Here is a 23,106-nt window from a genome sequence, read left to right as displayed (position 1 = left end):
ATATATAATATTTTACATGTTTCTGGGATACATGTGATGTTTTGTTGCATGCATAAAATGTATAGTGGTCAAGTCAGGGTATTTGTGATATCCATCACCTTGACTTTTTATCATTTCTATATGATAGGAACATTTTCGAGTTCTCTCTTCTAGCGACTTTGAATATATAATACATTGCTACTAAGCATACTCACCTTACTCTGCTATGGAACATTAAAATTTATACCTTCTATCTAACTGTACATTTATACACATTGACCAAGCTCTTTTAATCCCTCCTCCCACCCACATCCCCTTCCCAGTGTCTGGTATCAGTCATTCTACTCTCTACCTCCATGAGGTCAACGTTTTTAGCGCTCACGTATGAGTGAGAACATGTGAGATTTGCCTTTCTGTCTATGGCTTATTTCAATGGCTTATTAATATAATGACTTTTAGTTCCATCCATGTTGCTGCAAATGACATGATTTTATTCTTTTTATGGCTGAATAGTATTGCATTACATACATATAACACATTTGCTTCATTTGTCCATTGATCGACACTTAGGTTGCTTCCCTATCTTGGCTATTGTGAATGAATAGTGCTGCAATAAACATGGGAGTGCAGATATCCTTTGGATATACTGATTTTTTTTCCTCTTTGGACAAATACCCAGTCGTGGGATTGCTGGATCATATGGTAGTTCTGATTCTAGTTTTTAAGAAATCTCTACTGTTTTCCATAGAGGTTTTACTCATTTACATTGTGTAAGAGTGCCCTTTTCTCTATATCTTTGCTAGCATCTGTTATTTTTGTGTGTTTTTAATAATAGCCATTCTAACTAGGGTAACATGATATCTCAGGGTAGTTTTGATTTGCATTGCCCTGATGATTAGTGATGTTGAGCATTTTTTTTCATAAACCTGTTAGCTATTTGTATGTCTTCTTTTGAGAAATTTCTATTCATATCCTTTGCCTACTTTTTAATGAAATTATTTGTTTTTGTACTCATGATTTGTTTGAGTTCTTTGTATATTCTGGGTATTTGTTCCATGTCAGAGGCATAGTCTGTCTCCCATTCTGCAGGTTGTCTCTTCACTCTGTTGATTGTTTCCTTTGCTGTGCTGAAGCTTTTTACTTTAATGTAGTCCCATTTGTCTATTTTTATTTTTATTTTCTATGTTTTTGAGGTCTTAGCCATAAAGTCTTTTCCTAGACCAAGGTCCTGAAGTGCTTTCCTTAAATTTTCTTCTAGTTAATTTTATAGTTTTCAATCTTATATTTAAGCCTTTAATACATCTGAAATTGATTTTTCTATATGGGAGAGATAGAGTCCAGTTTCATTTTTCTGCATATGTTATCCAATTTTCCTAGAATCATTTATTGAATTATTGATGAGGGTGTCCTTTCCCCAATGTATGTTGTTATTGCCTTTGCTGAAAACCAATTGATTGTAAATACGTGGATTTATTTCTGAGTTCTCTATTCTGTTCCACTGGTCAATGCAGTTTTTTTAAAAAATACAATACAATGCTGTTTGGGTTACTATAGCCTTGTAATATATTTTGAAGTCAGGTGGTGTGATGCCTACAGCTTTGATTTTTATAGTCAGGATTGCTTTGCCTATTTAGTGTCTTTTGTGGTTCCATAGAAAATTTAGGATTGCTTTCTCTATTTCTGTGAAAAATGATGATGGTATTTTGATTGTATTGAATCTGTAGATTGCTTTGAATAGTATAGTCATTTTAATGATATTAATTACTCTGGTCAATAAGCATTGGGCGTCTTTTTATTTGTTTGTGTCCTCTTCAATTTTTCATCAATGTTTTGTAGTTTTCCTTATAGAGATCTTTTACCTCCTTGGTTGAATTTCTTCCTAGATATAATATTCCTTTTGTAGCTATTGTAAATGAGATTGCCTTCTTTATTTCTTTCTCGGTTCATTATATAACTATATATAAACACTATATATAAAACACTACAGATTTTTGTATGTTGGTTTGTATCCTGAAGCTTTACTGAATTTAGTTAACAGATGAATTTTTTGGTAGTATCTTTAGGTTTAATAGATATAAGATCCTATTATCAGAAAACTGGGATAATTTGACTTCTTCTTTTCCAGTTTAAATGCTTTTATTTATTTCTCTTACTTAGCCAGATTTATCTGGCTAAGACTTTCAGTATTATGTTGAATAGGATTGGTGAAAGTGTGCATCCCTCTCTTGTTCCAGTTCTTAGGGCAAAGGTTTTCAGCTTTTCCCCATTCAGTATGATGTTAGCTGTTGGTTTGTCATATACGGACTTTATTTATTTATTTTTTTTATTTCGGCATATTATGGGGGTACAGATTTTAAGGTTTGAATAAATGCCCATTTCCCTCCTCCCCCCAAAAGTCTGAGTCTCCATCATGACCATCCCCCAGATGGTGCACTTCTCACTCATTATGTATGTATATACCCGCCCCCCTCCCCCCTCCCACCTGCCCAATACCCTATTACTGTAGTACCTATGTGTCCACTTAGGTGCTACTCAGTTAATACCAGTTTGCTGGTGAGTATATGTGGTGCTTGTTTTTCCATTCTTGGGATACTTCACTTAGTAGTATGGGTTCCAGCTCTAACCAGGAAAATATAAGATGTGCTATATCACTATTGTTTCTAGAGCTGAATAGTACTCCATGGTATACATATACCACATTTTATTAATCCATTCTTGGATGGATGGGCACTTGGGCTGTTTCCACAGCCTTGCAATTATGAATTGTGCTGCTATAAACATTCGAGTGCAGGTGTTTTTGTAGAGTGTCACTGGATCATTTGGGTAGATGCCCAGCAATGGGATTGCTGGATCAAATGGTAGATTCACTTGTATCGCTTTAAGGTATCTCCATATTGCTTTCCACAGAGGTTGAACTAGTTTGCAGTCCCACCAGCAGTGTAGGAGTGTTCCTCTCTCTCCGCAACCACGCCAGCATTTATTGTTTGGAGATTTTTTGATAAAGGCCATTCTCACTGGGGTTAAGTGATATCTCATTGTGGTTTTGATTTGCATTTCCCTGATGATTAGAGATGTTGAGCATTTCTTCATATGTTTGTTGGCCATTCTTCTGTCTTCTTTAGAAAAATTTCTGTTCAAGTCCTTTGCCCACTTTTTAATGGGGTTATTTGATTTTTTCTTCCTAATTTTCGTGAGTTCTAAGTATATTCTAGTTATCAGTCCCTTATCGGATGCATAGGATGCAAAAATTTTCTCCCATTCTGTAGGTTGTCTGTTTACTTTCATGACTATTTCTTTGGCTGTGCAGAAGCTTTGTAGTTTGATCATGTCCCATTTATTTATTTTTGTTGCTGCTGTGATTGCCTTTGGGGACTTCTTCATAAACTCTTTGCCCAGGCCGATGTCTAGGAGAGTGTTTCCAACTTTTTCCTCTAGAGTTCTAATAGTTTCATATCTTAGGTTTAAGTCTGTTATCCAGCGTGAGTTGGTTTTTGTGAGAGGTGAAAGGTGTGGGTCCTGTTTTAGCCTTCTACAGGTGGCTATCCAGTTTTCCCAGCACCATTTATTGAAGAGGGATTCTTTTCCCCAGCGTATGTTTTTGTCTGCTTTGTCAAAGATGAGATGGCTATATGAGGATGGTTTTATATCAGGATTCTCACATCTGTTCCACTGGTCAATATTCCTGTTTTTGTGCCAATACCATATTGTTTTAATTACTACACCTTTGTAGTATAGTTTGATATCTGGCATATTAATGCCTCCCATTTTGTTTTTGTTGTCTAGAATTGCTCTTGATATTCGGGGTCTTCTTTGGTTCCATACGAAGCGTAAAATTATTTTTTCTATATCTGTGAAGAATGCTGATGGGATTTTAATAGGTATTGCATTGAATCTGTAGATCAGTTTGGGTAGTATAGACATTTTGATGATATTGAGTCTGCCGATCCACGAGCATGGTATGGATTTCCATCTGTTTACATCCTTTGCTATTTCCTTCCTCAGTGTTTCATAGTTCTCCCTGTAGAGGTCTTTTACCTCTTTGGTTAAATATATTCCTAGGAACTTTAATTTCTTTGTTGCTATTGTGAAGGGAATTGAGTCTTTGATTTGGTTCTCAATTAGATTGTTGTTGGCGTATATGAATGCCTCTGATTTCTGTGTATTAATTTTGTATCCTGAGACTTTACTAAATTCATTGATCAGTTCCAGGAGTTTCTTGGTTGAATCCTTGGGGTTTTCTAGATACAATATCATATCATCAGCAAACAGTGAAAGTTTGATCTCTTCTACTCCTATTTGGATACCTTTGATTCCATTTTCCTGTCTGATTGCTGTAGCCAAGACTTCCAGCACTATGTTGAACAGAAGTGGAGATAGTGGGCAGCCTTGTCTGGTTCCAGTTCTAAGTGGGAATGCTTTCAGTTTTTCCCCATTCAGTATGATGTTGGCTATGGGTCTGTCATAAATGGCTTGTATCATTTTTAGGTATGTCCCTTCTATGCCTATTTTCTTCAGTGTTCGTATCATGAAAGGGTGTTGAATTTTGTCAAAAGCTTTTTCTGCATCTATTGAAAGAATCATGTGGTCTTTGTTTTTGCTTCTGTTTATGTGGTGAATTGCATTTATAGATTTACGTATGTTGAACCATCCCTGCATCCCTGGGATGAAGCCCACTTGGTCGTGGTGGATTATTTTTTTGATAAGTGTCTGGATTCGGTTAGCTAAGATTTTGTTGAAAATTTTTGCATCTATATTCATTAGGGATATTGGTCTGTAGTTTTCTTTTTTTGTTGCATCCTTTCCTGGTTTTGGTATCAGAGTAATATTCGCTTCATAAAAGGTGTCGGGGAGGTTTCCGTTCTTCTCGATGTTGTGGAATAGTTTCTGCAAGATAGGTACTAGTTCTTCTTTGTAAGTATGGTAAAATTCAGGTGTGAAGCCATCTGGACCGGGACTTTTCTTTTTAGGGAGATTTTTAATTGCTGTTTCTATTTTAGCTGTTGAGATTGGTCTGTTCAGGGAATCTATTTCTTCCTGGTTGAGCCTAGGGAGGCTGTGTGTTTCTAGAAATTTGTCCATTTCCTCCACATTTTCCAGTTTGTGTGCATAAAGATTTTTGTAGTATTCATAAATTGTATCTTGTATCTCTTTGGGATCAGTTGTGATATCTCCTTTTTTATTCCTGATGGAGCTTATTAGAGATTTCTCTTTTCTGCTTTTCGTTAGCTTAGCCAATGGCGTGTCAATCTTGTTTATTTTTTCAAAGAACCAACTTTTTGTTTTATTAATCTCCTGAATAGCTTTCCTGTTTTCAATTTCGTTTAGTTCTGATTTGATCTTGTTGATTTCACTTCTTCTGCTGGGTTTGGGGTTGGTCTGTTCTTCTTTTTCCAGCTCTTTGAGTCGTTTCATTAGATTATCTATTTGTGATCTTCTTGCCTTTTGGTTATAGGCATTTATGGAGATAAACTTTCCTCTCAGAACTGCTTTAGCTGTGTCCCATAGGAGTTGATAACTTGTCTCTCCATTGTCGTTTTCTTCATAGAAGTTTTTTATTTCCGTCTTGATTTCTTCATTTACGAAGTAATCATTTAGTAGGAGGTTGTTTAATTTCCACGTTTTTGTGTAGAAATGTGAGTTTCTGTTAGGGTTGATTTCTAGTTTTATTCCACTGTGATCTGAGAAGGTACATGGTATGATTTCTATTTTTTTAAATTTCTTGAGATTTTCTTTGTGTCCTAGGATATGGTCAATCTTAGAGAATGTCCCGTGAGCTGATGAGAAGAACGTATATTCAGTGGATTTTGGGTAGAATGTTCTGTAGATGTCTGTCAGACCCAATTGTTCTAGAGTTTTGTTTAAGTCCATTATTTCTTTATTAATTTTCTGTTTGGAGGATCTGTCTCGTGCCGTCAGTGGGGTGTTGAAATCCCCGGCGATTATGGAGTTGCTATTAATCCATTTGCTTAGCTCCAGTAAGGTTTGCTTTATGAATCTGGGTGCACCTAAGTTGGGTGCATATATATTTAAAATTGTTATCTCTTCTTGTTGGACTGTGCCCTTCACCATTATATAATGACCCTCTTTGTCTTTTACTACTTTTGTTGGTTTAAAAACTAAATCGTCTGAAATTAGAACTGCCACACCAGCCTTCTTTTGGCTTCTATTTGCTTGGAATATTGATCTCCACCCTTTTATTTTTAGTCTATGTGCATCCTTGCAGGTTAAATGTGTTTCCTGACGACAGCATATACTTGGCCTGTATTTTCTTATCCATTCAGCCAGCCTATGTCTCTTGAGTGGAGAGTTTAAGCCATTCACATTTATTGAGAGAACTGATAGGTAAGGTAGATTACTGATCATTCTGTTGGGTTGGATGTTGTTGCTATGATTTCTGTCTTTAGCCATTGTAATACCTGGCCTTTAATATCTTTGGGTTTTGGTTGTTTTTATATCCGTGGATTATTATTATGATGTTCCGTGCATAACGCTGTTTTAAGTACTTCTTGTAGGGCTGGTCTTGTCTTGGTGAATTCTCTGAGCCTTTGCTTGTCTGAGAATGTTTTTATTTCTCCTTCATATATGAAGCTTAGTTTTGCAGGGAATAATATTCTAGGCTGGGCATTGTTTTGTTTCAAAAGAGTGAGAATGGGGCCCCAGTCTCTCCTTGCTTGTAAAGTCTCATTAGAGAAGTCTGATGTTATTCGAATTGGCTTTCCCTTGTATGTCACTTGCTTCTTTTGTCTTACAGCTCTTAGAAGGGCCTCTTTAGTTGATACTTTGGTCATTCTGATGACTGCATGACGTGACGTCTTCCTGTTTGCATTGAATCTCCCAGGGGTCCTCTGAGCTTCTTGAACTTGTATATCGAGATTTTGAGCAAGGCCTGGGAAATTTTCCTCTATTATATCTTCAAAAAGCTTGTCCAGCCCTTGAGTGTTGTCTTCCTCCCCTTCGGCTAAACCTATGACCCTCACGTTAGGTTTTTTCACATAATCCCACAGCTCTTGTAGGCTTTGGTCTTTTCTCTTGTTTCTCTGCTGTATTTCTGTGACTGATTTATTTAATTGGAGGGTGTTATCTTCAAGCTCTGAGATTCTTTATTCTGCTTGATCTACCCTGTTCTTGAGACTTTCCACAGTATTTTGTAGTTCTCTGAGTTGATTCTTCATCTCCAGGACTTCAGTTAAAGTTTTCTTCACTGTGTCAATCTCTTTGTTGAACCTTTGTTCCATTTCTTGGAGGTTTTTTGTGTTTTCTTGGTGTTGGTTATTGAGTTGTTGTTGCAGCTGGGTGAGTGTTTTTATGATCCACATACGAAATTCCTTTTCTGTCAAATTGGTTGCCTGATTTTGGTCGGTGTCCGTTTCTAGGGGGCTGGTGCTCCTCCTTGGGGGTGTGTTTTCCGTTTGGTTCTTCATATTTCCTGAGTTCTTTCGCTGATTTCTTCCCATGTCGATCAGTTGTTGTTTCTTTCCTTAGGTTATTGTTTGGGTATTCACACACCTTGTTTAGTTTCTGAGGCGTTAGGTGGTGCCTGTGGGTGAAATTGGACCACTCCCTGTATATTGAGTCAGTGGATGCCGTGGCAAGGCTGTGCAAGATGCTGTCCCTGTCAGTAGGTGGCGTTTGCTTGGAGAAACAGGCTATGGTGTTGATTTTGAGTCCTGTTATCAGCTCTCGTTCTGGGCGGAGCTGGGTTGGATAAGCCTGCCCTCAGGCAGTTAGCAGGGGTCAAAGTTCTGTTCTCTGCTTCCAGGGAGAGCTGTCAGGGCTGGGCTGGAATAAAGTCTGGGTGTGGGGGTGGGGCTGTCTGAGACCCACAGTCTGCAACAGGCCTCGCTTCTTTCCAGCCTCCCCAACTCTGCAGCTACTCCTGGGCCTCTGCCAGCAGGCCAGACCACAAGCCACCAGGCCTCCCCGGACTGTGGTGCCGGCGGGGAGGTTCCCTGCACAGGAACGCCACCTGGGTTGGGCGCACGGCCTCCTCCTGGGAGGAGGGTTGTTCTCTAGGGCGCCGATCCGCCCCTGGAGGCACACAGCCCTCAGTAGGCTGTTCACGTATAACCCTTCTGTGCCCCGGGCAATGCTAGCCCTCGGTGCAGGGGATCTGGTCTGCAGGTCCTACCTCTGGGTCCCAGAGTTCAAACTGTATTCCCACCAGGGAGAGGATTTCCGGTCCTAATTCACCCACAGGGAGCCCAAGCTGGGTCTATGTCTCTCAGCCTCTGAGTCGGCACCGTTTTCCTGGGAACACGGTGCCAGCAGCACCTGGGAGGGCGGGCGGGGTCCCAAACGGGAAGGTCCCGTTCCCTGGAGGTGCCTCCGGCTGGTGGCTGTATTGTCTCTCTGGGCAGCCGCGGGTAGGGTCGGCGAAGGGGAGGAGGAGGCAATATGGCGCCTGCCGCGCGGCTCGGGTCCGTGCACACGGAGGTGCCTGGAGGAAGATGGGAACCTGGTGCCACCTCTGCTACAGGCTCACCGTTGGCAGGCGGCGGCAGTCTCTGGGCTGATGTCCGCAGGTCTCTCCACCCGCTGGGGAGCCCACCAGCAGTCCCGAATGCAGGGGAGGGGAAACAGCAGAGCCACCTACCCTTGCCGCTGGTCTCCGGGCTGCTCCTGTGTTCTCAGCCTCCAGTTCTCCTCCGCAGCCTCCTCCCGTGGAGTCTCCCGGGGTCTCAGGTACCCCTCCTTCCGGCCTTTGTCCGCTGTATGTTCGTCTTCTTGCTTCTTTGTTTGGAGATTTTTTGATAAAGGCCATTCTCACTGGGGTTAAGTGATATCTCATTGTGGTTTTGATTTGCATTTCCCTGATGATTAGAGATGTTGAGCATTTCTTCATATGTTTGTTGGCCATTCTTCTGTCTTCTTTAGAAAAATTTCTGTTCAAGTCCTTTGCCCACTTTTTAATGGGGTTATTTGATTTTTTCTTCCTAATTTTCGTGAGTTCTAAGTATATTCTAGTTATCAGTCCCTTATCGGATGCATAGGATGCAAAAATTTTCTCCCATTCTGTAGGTTGTCTGTTTACTTTCATGACTATTTCTTTGGCTGTGCAGAAGCTTTGTAGTTTGATCATGTCCCATTTATTTATTTTTGTTGCTGCTGTGATTGCCTTTGGGGACTTCTTCATAAACTCTTTGCCCAGGCCGATGTCTAGGAGAGTGTTTCCAACTTTTTCCTCTAGAGTTCTAATAGTTTCATACCTTAGGTTTAAGTCTGTTATCCAGCGTGAGTTGGTTTTTGTGAGAGGTGAAAGGTGTGGGTCCTGTTTTAGCCTTCTACAGGTGGCTATCCAGTTTTCCCAGCACCATTTATTGAAGAGGGATTCTTTTCCCCAGCGTATGTTTTTGTCTGCTTTGTCAAAGATTAGATAGCTATATGAGGATGGTTTTATATCAGGATTCTCACATCTGTTCCACTGGTCAATATTCCTATTTTTGTGCCAATACAGTATTGTTTTAATTACTACACCTTTGTAGTATAGTTTGATATCTGGCATATTAATGCCTCCCATTTTGTTTTTGTTGCCTAGAATTGCTCTTGATATTCGGGGTCTTCTTTGGTTCCATACGAAGCGTAAAATTATTTTTTCTATATCTGTGAAGAATGCTGATGGGATTTTAATAGGTATTGCATTGAATCTGTAGATCAGTTTGGGTAGTATAGACATTTTGATGATATTGAGTCTGCCGATCCATGAGCATGGTATGGATTTCCATCTGTTTACATCCTCTGCTATTTCCTTCCTCAGTGTTTCATAGTTCTCCCTGTAGAGGTCTTTTACGTCCTTGGTTAAGTATATTCCTAGGAACTTTAATTTCTTTGTTGCTATTGTGAAGGGAATTGAGTCTTTGATTTGGTTCTCAATGAGATTGTTGTTGGCATATATGAATGCCTCTGATTTCTGTGTATTGATTTTGTATCCTGAGACTTTACTAAATTCATTGATCAGTTCCAGGAGTTTCTTGGTTGAATCCTTGGGGTTTTGTAGATACAATATCATATCATCAGCAAACAGTGAAAGTTTGATCTCTTCTGCCCCTATTTGGATACCTTTGATTCCATTTTCCTGTCTGATTGCTGTAGCCAAGACTTCCAGCACTATGTTGAACAGAAGTGGAGATAGTGGGCAGCCTTGTCTGGTTCCAGTTCTAAGTGGGAATGCTTTCAATTTTTCCCCATTCAGTATGATGTTGGCTATGGGTCTGTCATATATGGCTTGTATCATTTTAGGTATGTCCCTTCTATGCCTATTTTCTTCAGTGTTCGTATCATGAAAGGGTGTTGAATTTTGTCAAAAGCTTTTTCTGCATCTATTGAAAGAATCATGTGGTCTTTGTTTTTGCTTCTGTTTATGTGGTGAATTGCATTTATAGATTTACGTATGTTGAACCATCCCTGCATCCCTGGGATGAAGCCCACTTGGTCGTGATGGATTATTTTTTTGATAAGCGTCTGGATTCGGTTAGCTAAGATTTTGTTGAAAATTTTTGCATCTATATTCATTAGGGATATTGGTCTGTAGTTTTCTTTTTTTGTTGCATCCTTTCCTGGTTTTGGTATCAGAGTAATATTCGCTTCATAAAAGGTGTCGGGGAGGTTTCCGTTCTTCTCCATGTTGTGGAATAGTTTCTGCAAGATAGGCAGTAGTTCTTTTTTGTAAGTGTGGTAAAATTCGGGTGTGAAACCATCTGGACCGGGACTTTTCTTTTTAGGGAGATTTTTAATTGCTGTTTCTATTTCAACTGTTGAGATTGGTCTGTTCAGGGAATCTATTTCTTCCTGGTTGAGCCTAGGGAGGCTGTGTGTTTCTAGAAATTTGTCCATTTCCTCCACATTTTCCAGTTTGTGTGCATAAAGATTTTTGTAGTATTCATAAATTGTATCTTGTATCTCTTTGGGATCAGTTGTGATATCTCCTTTTTTGTTCCTGATGGAGCTTATTAGAGATTTCTCTTTTCTGCTTTTCGTTAGCTTAGCCAATGGTGTGTCAATTTTGTTTATTTTTTCAAAGAACCAACTTTTTGTTTTATTAATCTCCTGAATAGCTTCCCTGTTTTCAATTTTGTTTAGTTCTGATTTGATCTTGTTCATTTCACTTCTTCTGCTGGGTTTGGGGTTGGTCTATTCTTCTTTTTCCAGCTCTTTGAGTCGTTTCATTAGATTGTCTATTTGTGATCTTCTTGTCTTTTGGTTATAGGCATTTATGGAGATAAACTTTCCTCTCAGAACTGCTTTAGCTGTGTCCCAGAGGAGTTGATAACTTGTCTGTCCATTGTCGTTTTCTTCATAGAATTTTTTTATTTTCGTCTTGATTTCTTCATTTATGAAGTAATCATTTAGTAGAAGGTTGTTTAATTTCCATGTTTTTGTGTAGAAATGTGAGTTTCTGTTAGGGTTGATTTCTACTTTTATTCCAGTGTGATCTGAGAAGGTACATGGTATGATTTCTATTTTTTTAAATTTCTTGAGATTTACTTTGTGTCCTAGGATATGGTCAATCTTAGAGAATGTCCCGTGAGCTGATGAGAAGAACTTATATTCTGTTGATTTTGGGTAGAATGTCCTATAGATGTCAGTCAGACCCAATTGTTCCAGGGTTTTGTTTAAGTCCATTATTTCTTTATTAATTTTCTATTTGGAGGATCTGTCTTGTTCCGTCAGTGGGGTGTTGAAATCTCAGGTGATTATGGAGTTGCTATTAATCCATTTGCTTAGATCCAGTAAGGTTGGCTTTATGAAACTGGGTGCACCTAAGTTGGGTGCATATATTTAAAATTGTTATCTCTTCTTGTTGGACTGTGCCCTTCACCATTATATAATGGCCCTCTTTGTCTTTCACTACTTTTGTTGGTTTAAAAACTAAATCGTCTGAAAGTAGAACTGCCATGCCAGCTTATTTTGGCTTCCACTAGCCTGGAATACTGATCTCCACCCTTTTACTTTTAGCCTATATGCATCCTTGCAGGTTAGATGTGTTTCCTGAAGACAGCATATACTTGGCCTGTATTTTCTTATCCAGTCAGCCAGCCTGTGTCTCTTGAGTGGAGAGTTTAAGCCATTCTCATTTATTGAGAGACCTGATAGGTACGGTAGATTACTGTTCATTCTGTTGGGTTGGATGGTATTGCTTTGATTTCTCTCTTGAGCCATTGTATTATCTGGCCTTTAATCTTTGGGTTTTGGTTGTTTTTATATTCAGGAGTTTTTATTATGGTGCTCCGTGCATAACACTGTTTTGAGTACTTCTTGTAGGGCTAGTCTTGTCTTGGTGAATTCTCTGAGACTTTGCTTGTCTGAGAATGTCTTTATTTCTCCTTCATATATGAAGCTTAGTTTTGCAGGGAATAAGATTCTAGGCTGGGCATTGTTTTGTTTCAGAAGAGTGAGAATGGGGCCCTAGTCTCTCCTTGCTTGTAAAGTCTCATTAGAGAAGTCTGGTGTTATTCGTATTGGCTTTCGCTTGTAGGTTACTTGCTTCTTTGTTCTTACAGCTCTTAGAAGGGCCTCTTTAGTTGATATTTTGGTCAGTCTGATGACTGCATGACGTGACGTCTTCCTGTTTGCATTGAATCTCCCAGGGGTTCTCTGGGCTTCTTGAACTTGTATATCGAGATTTTGAGGAAGGCCTGGGAAATTTTCCTCTATTATATCTTCAAAAAGCTTGTCTAGCCCTGGAGTGTTGTCTTCTTCCCCTTCTGCTAACCCTATGACACTCACGTTAGGTTTTTTCACATAATCCCACATCTCTTGTAGGCTTTGCTCTTTTCTCTTGTTTCTCTGCTCTATCTGTGTGATGGTTTTATTTAGTTGGAGGGTGTTATCTTCAATCTCTGAGATTCTTTCTTCTGTTTGATCTACCCTGTTCTTGAGACTTTCCACAGTATTTTGTAATTCCCTGAGTTGATTCTTCATCTCCAGGACTTCGGTTAAAGTTTCCTTCACTGTGTTGATCTCTTTAGTGAAACTTTGTTCCATATCGTGGAGGCTTTTTGTGGTTTCTTTGTGTTGGTTATTGAGTTGTTGTTGCAGGTCGGTGAGTATTCTTATGATCCACATATAAAATTCCTCTTCTGTCATATTGGTTGCCTGATTTTGGTTCGTATCCATTTCTTAGGGGCTGGTGCTCCTCTTTGGGGGTGTGTTTTCTGTTTGGTTCTTCATATTTCCTGAGTTCCTTCACTGATTTCTTCCCATGTCGATCAGTTGTTGTTTCTTTCCTTTAGGTTTTTGTTTGGGTATTCACACACCTTGTTTAGTTTCTGAGCCGTTAGGTGGTATCTGTGGGTGAGATTGGACCACTCCCTGTATATTGAGTCAGTGGGTGCTGTGAAAAGGCTGTTCAGGATGCCGTCCCTGTCAGTAGGTGGCACTTGCTTGGAGGAACAGGCTATGCTGTTGATTTTGTGTCCTGTTATCAGCTCTTGTTCTGGGCGGAGCTGGGTTGGGTAAGCCTGCCCTCAGGCACCACCAATGTCATTAGCAGGGGTCAAAGTTCTGTTCTCTGCTTCCAGGAAAAGCTGTCAGGGCGGGGCTGGAATGGCTCTGTTCAATCAAAAAATCTGTGTGTAGGGGTGGGGCTGTCTGAGACCCGCAGTCTGGAGCGGGCCTTATTTCTTTACACCTTCCCCAACTCCGCAGCTACTCCTGAGCCTCTGCCAGTAGGCCAGACCACACGCCACCATGTCCCCCTGGACTGTGATGCTGGCGGGGAGGTTCCCTGTGCAGGAACTCCACCTGGGCTGGGCGTATGGCCTCCTTTTGGGAGGAGGGTTGCCCTCTAGGATGCTGATTTGCCCCTGAAGTTTCACACACCTCAGTAGGCTGTTGTGTATACCCCTTCTGTGCCTTGGGCAATGCAAGACCTCAGTGCACGGGATCTGGTCTGCAGGTCTGTCTGACATCTGGGTCCCAGAGTTCAAACTATATCCCCACCAGGAAGAGGAGTGCCAGTCCCAATTCGCCCACAGGGAGCCCAATCTGGTTCTATGTCTCTCAGCTTCAGGGTCTGCACCGTTCTCCTGGGATCACTATGCCAGCAGCACCTGGGAGGGCTGGTGGGTAGGGAACTCACTGTCTGAGTTCCCCTTAGTCAGCTGTAGGGTCCCAAAAGGGAAGGTCCCATTCCCTGGAGGTGCCTCCGGCTGGTGGCTGTGTTGTCTCTCTGGGCAGCCGCGGGTAGGGTCAGCGGAGGGGAGAATGAAGCAATATGGTGCCTGCCGCGCGGCTCGAGTCTGTGCACATGGAGGTACCCTGAGGGATGTGGGGTCCTAGTGCCATGTCTGCTACAGGCTTACAGCTTGTTGGTGGCAGCCATCTCTGGGCTGGTGTCTGCAGGTCTCCCCACCCGCTGGGGAGTCCACCAGCAGTCCCAGATGCAGGGGAGGGGAAAGGTGACTGAGTCACCTACTATTTCCGCTGGTCTCAGGGCTGCTCCAGCAGTCTCAGCTTCCAGTTCTCCTCCGCAACCTCCTCCCATGGAGTCTCCTGTGGTCTCAGGTACCTCTCCTTCTGGCCCTCGTCCGTTGTATGCTCCTATTCTTGCTTCTTTTTTCTTATTTCTGCTAGAATCTGTCTTTTCTGCAGAGACACTCTGTCTGGCGGTGTTTCTTGTCCGCCATCTTGATCTTCCCCCCCTTTCTTTTTTTTTTTTTAAGTTTTTTTATTTTTATTTTTTATTTCAGCATATGATGGGGGTACAAATGTTTATGTTATGTGTGTTGCCTTTCCTCCCCTTCCCCCCTGCCAGAGTCAGGGCTTCAAGCATGTCCATCCCACAGTTGGTGCATATTGCACTCATTATGTGTGTATATACCTATCCCCTCCTGCCCCTTCCCATCTGCCCAATGCCTAATAAATGTTTATCCGTCTTCTTTCTTTTCTTAGTCTGGTAAGCAGATTATTGACTTTGTTTACCTTTTTAAAAAACAAATTTTCATTTCATTGATCCTTTGTATCATTATTTTAGTCTCTATTTCATTTAGTTCTTCTCTTATCGGTATTATTTTTTTCTTGTACTAATTTTGGATTTGATTTATTCTTGCTGTTCTATTTCCCTGAGGTGCCTTGTTAGATTGTTAGTTTATAATCTTTCTACTTTTTTGAAGTAGGCATTTATTGCTTTAAACATTCCTATTAACATTCCTGTTACTATATCCTATAGGTTTTGGTATGTTGTGTTTTCATTTATATTTGTTTCAAATACATTTTTATTTATTCCTTAATTTCTTATTTGACTGAATGGTCTTTCAAGAACATGTATTTGTAGAGTTTCCAGGGTTCTTCTTGTTATTGATTTTTAGTTGTATTCCATTGTGATCTGAGAAGATACTTGATATGATTTCTATTTCTTTTCAATTTTCTTTTTTGTCATGTAATATATGGTCCATCCTGGAGGATTTTCCATGGGTTGATGAGAGGAATATATATTCTGTACCTGTTGGGTGAAATGTTTTGTAAATGTCAGTTTAGTCCATTAGATCTATGTGAAGTTTAAATCCAGTGATTCTTTATTAATTTCCTGCCTAGATGATTTGTCTAATGCTGAGAGTGGGTGTTGAAGTCCCTGACTATTATTGTGTTGGAGTCTATGTCTCCCTTTAGATCTAATAATATTTTCTTTATATACCTGGGTGCTCTGATGTTGGGTGCCTATGTGTATAGAATGTTCTATCTTCTTGCTGAATTGATCCCTTTATCATAACATAATGACCTTCTTGATCTCTTTTTACTATTTATGACTTAAAATCTATTTTATCTGATGTAAGTATAGTTACTCCTGCTCATGTTTGGGTTCCATTTAAATGGAATGTCTTTTTTTCCATCCCTTTATTTTCAATCTATATGTGTCTTTACAGGTGAGATGAGTTTCTTGTAGGCAGCATATAGTTGGGGGTCATTTTTAAAAATCCATTCAACCATTCTATATCTTTTAAGTGGAAAGGTTATAAGGGCCTATTCCTATCATTCTATTATTTGTTTTCTAGTTGTTTTGGATATCATCTCTTTTTCTCTCTTATTATTTATCATTGTGATTGCTGATATTCTATAGTGGTAACATTTGATTTATATTTCTTCCTTGTTTGTGTGTTTGTGTGTGTGTTTGTGTGTTTGCTCTACCTGTGGTTTTTATATTTTTATGTATTTTCATGATGATTGTTAATTGTTCTTTCACTTTCAGGTGTAGGCCTCACTTAAGCATTTCTTGTAGGTCCAGTTTAGTGGTGGTGAATTTTCTCCACTTTTGCTTATCTGGAAAAGATTTTATTTCTCCTTCATTTAAGAATAATAATTTTGCTGGATATAGTATCCTTGACTCATTTTTTTTTTTTTTAATTTCTACACTTTGTGTATATCATCCATTCTCTACTGGCCTACGAGGTTTCTGCTGAGAACTCTCCTGCTATTCTGATGGATGCATCTTTAAAGGTGACAAGACATTCTTCTCTTATTGCTTTTAGAATTTTATCTTTACCTTTGACTTTTGACAGTTTGACAAAAAGTGCTGTGGAGAAGACTTTTTTGCGTTGTATCTATTTATGTATCTTTGAGCCTCCCATATCTGAATGTCTACATCTTGCTAGACTTGGGAAACATCTATTATTTCATTAAATATGGTTTCTAACCTTTTCCTTTACTCCTCACATTCTGGGACACTGAAAATTTCTATCTTTGGTCACTTTATGGTGTCCCATATGTCACAATTGCTTTGTTCTTTTTTTATTTTAATTTTGTCAGACTAGGTTATTTTAAAGGACCTGTCTTCAATTTCTAATAGTCTTCCTTCAGCTTGTCTAGTCTATTGTTGAAGCTTTCAGAAGTATTTTGTATTGCATTTAGTGAATTCCTCAGTTCCAGAATTTCTGTGTGGTTCTTTTTTTTATGTTATCTTTTTTTGGGGGTTTTTTGGATAAATTTCTCATTAGTATCCTGAATTGTTATTTTTTATTTCTTTGTATTGTTCTTTTTTTTTTTTCAGAATTCTCTTGTATCTTACTGAACTTATTTATAATTAATATTTTGAATTCTTTTTCTAAGATTTCATAAATTTTTTTTGATTGGGATCTGTTACTAGAGAATTATTGTGTTCCTCTGAAGGTGTCATGTTTCATTGCTTTTTCATGTTTTCTGTCTTTTTACATTGATATATGTACATCTGGTATAATAGTCACTTTTTCCAACTTTTTGAATTTCCTTTCATAAGAGAGCATTTTTTTCCTGAAAATGTATCTATGGTACTGGTTGAGTAGAGCAATTTGGTTTTGATTCTGGGTACATGCAGTATTTTAGCCTCTGTATGATTTGGCTGTAAATAGCACCAGTAGTTATCTGTGGTTTCATTGGTGGCTTAGATTGTATTTCTTAGTGGAGGCTGTGGTGAAATTTTCTTGGGTACTGGGATGGTAGGTGATCCAGTCTTCAAGCCCCAGCTGTGGCAGTGGTGGGCTGAGTATGCCTGTCCTTGTGCTACAGGGCACCACATGTTGACACCAATCTTAGCAGGTCCAGACAGACAAATTCTTGGGCCTCCAGGTGGCTTGCTTAGGTGTTGGGAATTGCAGCAGTGGGTTGGGCAGGTAGGTGTGTCCTTGAGCTTCTGGGCAGTAGGCATGGTGTGGGCAATGGCAGCAGCAGTGATAGGACAACCCTCTGGGACCCAGGCAGTTCCCACTGGTGTTGGTAGTGGCTACAATGGGTCAAGTGGGTCAGTTCTCAGACCACAGGTGGAGCATACAGGTGGGTGCCACTTATAGTAGTGTTGGAAGATTGAGTGAGTCTGACCTCAGACCCCAGGAGGAGTACTGAGGTGCCAGTAGTAGTGGCCTGGGTTGGGCTATTCCTAGACCCCTAGGTGGTTTGCTTGGGTTCTAGGCAGATAGAGGTGGGTCAGGTGGTGTATGTAGGTATAGGTTGTCTTAGGCAGGGGTGAAGGATCTCCAGGCAACCTGAAGAATGCTCTGATGGGGGCAGCAGTGGCTACACTGTGGCCCTGTTACTGGGAAGGGGGAGTTACTTTCCCTAGTAACAGCCATGGTCAGGCAGCTGGGCAGAGTGGGCTTTGCTCCTACCTTGGCCTTGCCTTAACCTACAGTGGCAGTATTGGTGTATGGTGGAATTTTTCCTTGGGGCATGTGAATATACACAGCAGCCCTTTGTTTGGGGGTGGGCAGGATCACTACCCATGCCTCTTGCCTTGGCCCAATGACAGGGTGCGGTACAGTCTTGTTGGATGGCGAGGTATGCTCTCAACTGGCACAGTGGTGCAGCTGCTGAGGACTTAAGAGTTTGTAGGACTCAGCGTGAACTCTCTCTCTGGACCAATGCCTTCATGCAGTCTCCAGGCAGCTCTCTATGTAAGTGCCAGGGCCTGAAAGGGTTGAGGGGTTCTCCCATGGCTAGGATTGTAGGAGTCTGTGGCAGGAATATGGATCACTGGGTGTCTCTCACTTACCCTTTCCCCACATTAGGGATCCTCTCCAGACTTCCAGCTGATCACGCCTGAGCAGGCTGCCTTGCTTCCGTCTCCTTCCCTCTCCTTCCCTCTCCTTCCTTGCTGTCAGCGCTTCCCATCACTTCTCTGTTGAATTCCAGTGTTTTCTCATAGATGAGCCATTCGACCCATCATTACCTGCTCATTACTTTGGCTCCTCTCAGTAGAGGCAAGCACCAGATGCATCCATTCAGCCATCTTGAAGCCCCTCCACTTTTACATCCTTTGATGTAAAATACCTACAGACAGAGCAATAGAACTCATAATTCTTGGAATAAATCCTAGATGATGGATCAGAAAATAATGAAGAAGCTATATGTGATTCAGGATGTGTTATTTTAACTTTGTTTAAAAAATTATGTTTTCTCTTCTTTACATCAAAACAAAGTTCAGATGAATTTAAAAAGTTAAATTTAAAAATGTAGCCACAACAACAAAAACAGAAGAACATATAGGTGAATATTTAACAGATATTCAGGCAAAAAACTATTTTCTCAGATAAAAGCTATGGAAGAGAAATGCAAAATAAAAAGTCAATAGAGTTTGGCAAACAGATCAAAAGATGAATAATGCTTCTGTTTATGGAAAAATGCCAGAAATGCAATTGAAAGACAAATATTAAGATAAGAAAACATTCTACAACTACTATAGCAGACAATGTTGTATCCTTAAGGTGCAAAGAGCTTTTAAAAATAAATAACAGCATTGTGTAATTTATGGAATAAATAGAAGTGGGGAAGTAACAAGTGTTTACTACTAAATATGCAAACAAATTTGAACCAAATGGTAATGCAATTTGCTTTCAAAATAAGAGGAAAACAGAGGATAGTATAGAATGTTGATGAGACTATCAGGAGCAGTAATGCTTAGTCAATTAGAGGTAGGGCTCTGCTGCTGGACCACCTGACTTCAAATCTTGGCACTGTTATTCACTACTGTGTGTTCTTGGGAAAACTACTTAACCCCTCTGTGCCTCAGAATCTTCACCAGTAAATGGGGTTAGTAATAGAGTATACATAACTCTTAGGGGCAAATTAAATGAGTTAATCCATGGAAAGCACTTAGAACAGGATCTAGTGCACACAGTGTGCTTAAAATATTAAATATTACCAGGAGAATAATTGGTGGAGGCATAGGTGAGTAAATATTTCTATAAATCAATTTATCACTTTGTATTAAGAGGCCTTAAAATGTTCCTACCTTTCAACCCAGTGATTCTACTTCTCAGAAGCTATTTTCTTAAACCAATCAGAAATGTCAGCAAACATTTATGTACTAGATTGTCCCTGTTATTATTTACAAATGTGAACAACTGGAAACCATTCAAATACTCTGAAATAAAGGGCAGTTAAACATATTATAGAAGCCATAAGTTGATAAATTAAGGTTCATTTAAAAGACAGACTAGCCATTCAAAATGTTTTCCAGGAATATTTAATGACATAAGATCATTCACACAAGTCATAAGTGAACAAAGAAAGATACAATATAATTCTGATTTCTCTGAAGACTTTGTAAAACTATTTTCTGTCACAACATTTTTATTCTTACCATGCATCAAAAACTGCACATATTTGATTATTTATTGTCTATTTCTCCCGATAGAGTACCCTGGGAGGGTACTCACCATGTCTATTTTGTTCACTAGCTGTCTTCATTTCATATTGAGCAGAGTAGTGCTCATTGCATAGTAGATATTCAATGAATAATTGTTCAATGAAAGAATGAATAAATACATGATTTTGTCAAAACATTAGATAGAATCATAAAAAAGATTGAAATAACTTAAATAATAACAGGTGCTTTTTACATTTAAGTGAAAATTTTGAGTTTTCTCCAGTGTGAGTCCAAATTACATCTACAAAAAGAAAAAAAAATCATGAAACACACATCAACAGTTATCTTTCTTTAGCATGTATCTTTCACATCCACAGTTGGTTTGAAACTGTATTTTCTAGTAATTTTCTGTGCATGTTGCTATGTTTCTTGTTGTCCTTTTTATTTTAGGCTTACGCTGTCATTTTGATTAGAGGAAAGTTAGACCAACCATGTATACCATTTATTTTAGTTACTGAACCCATTCCTCCTTGATTAAATAAGAGGCCCTTCTGACTGACTGTATTTGTTTTAACTAAACAAAGTTAAACACCTGCTGCATGCACCAGCTTACTGCATCCTCATCTTTCTTTCTTTTTTTTTGCTTTTTAAGACTCCATCATATCCTCATCTTCTTACTGTATCTTGTCGAGCTCAACACCTGCAAATCACTAATCCTCAAAGCATAGATCATCATCTGGTTGTGGCTGCTCATTTTTGCCACTCCCTCTTTTTAAAAAACCCAATCATGCCAAAGAAAAATATCTCTACATGCTTTTCCCACCATTTGAAAAAAATTGAAGAGTGGAAATTAGCATTAGCTAAATTTCATTGTAAGTGATAAATCCAGTAATGGTTTGGAGAGGTTTGGTGGAGGGAGCACCCTCCTATTCACAATTGGAAACATCTATAACAAGGCCATTTAGCCAATACATATTTTCCTCTTTAGTAAGTAAAGGGTAACCTAAATAAAAGGTTTGAATTACAAAGCCACCTAATCCCACACATTCTCTGAGCAATGACTGCTATTTGTGTCAAGAAAATAAAGAGGCAGAGAAAATGAGGAAGAGGGAATGGAAGGGAGAGTGAGAACATGTGTAATCGTTACCCTCTCAGGAAAGGGGAAAAACTCACTAGAAATTGGATATTTTTTAAATTAAAAAGTTAGTGTTTTATATCTTTGGTTAGATCATTATTCACAGAAAAAGACCAAACATTTCTATGGTTTTTATAGGAGTTTTGGCCTCTTTTCTAAATGCAGAGAGCAAACTCCAGTACCCACATACCTGTAACCCCTTTCTTCCTTCAATCTCCCTCCCCCACATTCAGCACGTGATATTGCTAATGTGCAGTAATGGTGCAGCTGGAAAGGCATTTATGGTCCATTTTCCCCCAATATTATTAAAACTGCTCCATCACGGCCTGTAATGGGGGCATCCCTATTTTCTCTCGCCTGTATGCCTGACATGACATAATGCCTGTCCTCACCAGTATGCTATAACACGGATGTAATTGAAACATAACTCACCCTAAATTACAGGCAATGTTCAGGCAGGGCCCCAGTGAGCTTCCTGAGGCTCATTACAAGTCTAAGCTAAATATTTCTTTAAGGAGGGTGGGAGGAAGAGAGAGAGGGAGAGAGGGAGGGAGGGAGGGAGGGAAGGATGGGTAGGGGAGAAAAAGAGATAGAGAATAACACTTAAGAGCAAATGAGGATGAGACAGGTTTTTCTTAAAAGGGAGATTTTTCTTTCCCCCCAGTTTCAGGTGACTCCCCTATTTGTCTGAGGTTAGTAGCAACCAGTTATCATTAGCTAAACGGCTATTTCCTGAACTACTTGAAATTGTGGGTCTCTATTCAATTCCTAGGGAACTTGGGTCCACACAAATATATTTCCTGGCCTGGTGACTCCTAGGTCAGCAGTATTTATTGTTGGAAAGGGCCATGAAAAATAAAGTAGTAGCTGACTTCCTAAGACTGACAGGCACAGTGGGAAAGAAAATGTGTTCTTTATAATTCTTTCAGTTATCACAAACTGAAACCTCAGCCATTGTCTTGAGATTGTCTATTTGAAGTCTGGAAGTGGAGGTTTGAACACCCCTAATTTTGAGTCATCTCCTTATTTGATACATGCTCTACTCTAGCCTCCTCAGGAAAACGGGAATGATTGTGTTAATTGAATGCAAAGTTCATCTGCTTCAGAGTTGAATGGCTTTTTTCATTTGAGTTCTATTTTCTCTTTCTCACATGGAAGAGCCCCTCTGAACTCCCACGCAGTTTTGCCCTTCCCCTCAAATTTTCTTCACCAGCACCGCTTCCAGGTGGCAGTTTGACTCCCCTCATTTGAGCTGCTGTCTCACCACTGGAGCCATAAGAAGCTTATATCCACTACCACCACCCTGCCCCAGGCCTTGACAAATGCCTGACTTCTTCCAGCCAGTCCCAGTCCAGGACTCCTCCTGGGGAAGATGAGCAAAGCTGGTGGTAGGGGAGAGAACAGGAGAGTATAGTCCATCCCGTGCTGGGGTTGGTCAGCAGATTCCGCCCTCTGTACCTTTATCGTGGTTCATAAAAACATCCTGCATGAATTGTCTAAGGAACAAAGCCAGCGTATTCCTCTCCCCTGCAAACACTTTGAGCTGCACATATGCGAAGGTAAGGTGATTGGTGATTGTCCCTGCCCTCACACAGAGCTCAAACTGGCCTTAAAGAAAAACAAACAGGATTCGGTGTTCTCTATCAACCTCCTGTCACTGTGCCTGGTTTCCGTGGCTCTCTTCCTCAAAATTATAGAAAACCAGTGCCTTCACCTCAGAATTCAAAATTACCTTTTTACCTTCCTGATATCAAGACCTAAGAAGATTCATAGAATTATATAGTTCTCATGACCCTTAAGAGATGATCTATTCCAATCCTCACATTTTATTGATGATTGATATGAGAGGGGGAAAGGACCTATTCAAAGACACATGGTTAATTAGTGGTGTAAGTGTGAGTAGAGTGCAAATTCCTTTTTCTCAGTTTTATGTTCTTTCTGC

The sequence above is a fragment of the Microcebus murinus genome, chromosome 1 (genome assembly GCF_040939455.1).
Source record: "Microcebus murinus isolate Inina chromosome 1, M.murinus_Inina_mat1.0, whole genome shotgun sequence".
In the NCBI taxonomy this organism is placed as follows: Eukaryota; Metazoa; Chordata; class Mammalia; order Primates; family Cheirogaleidae; genus Microcebus; species Microcebus murinus.
The sequence above is the reverse complement of the archived record's forward strand: the minus strand, read 5'-3'. Positions refer to the sequence as shown.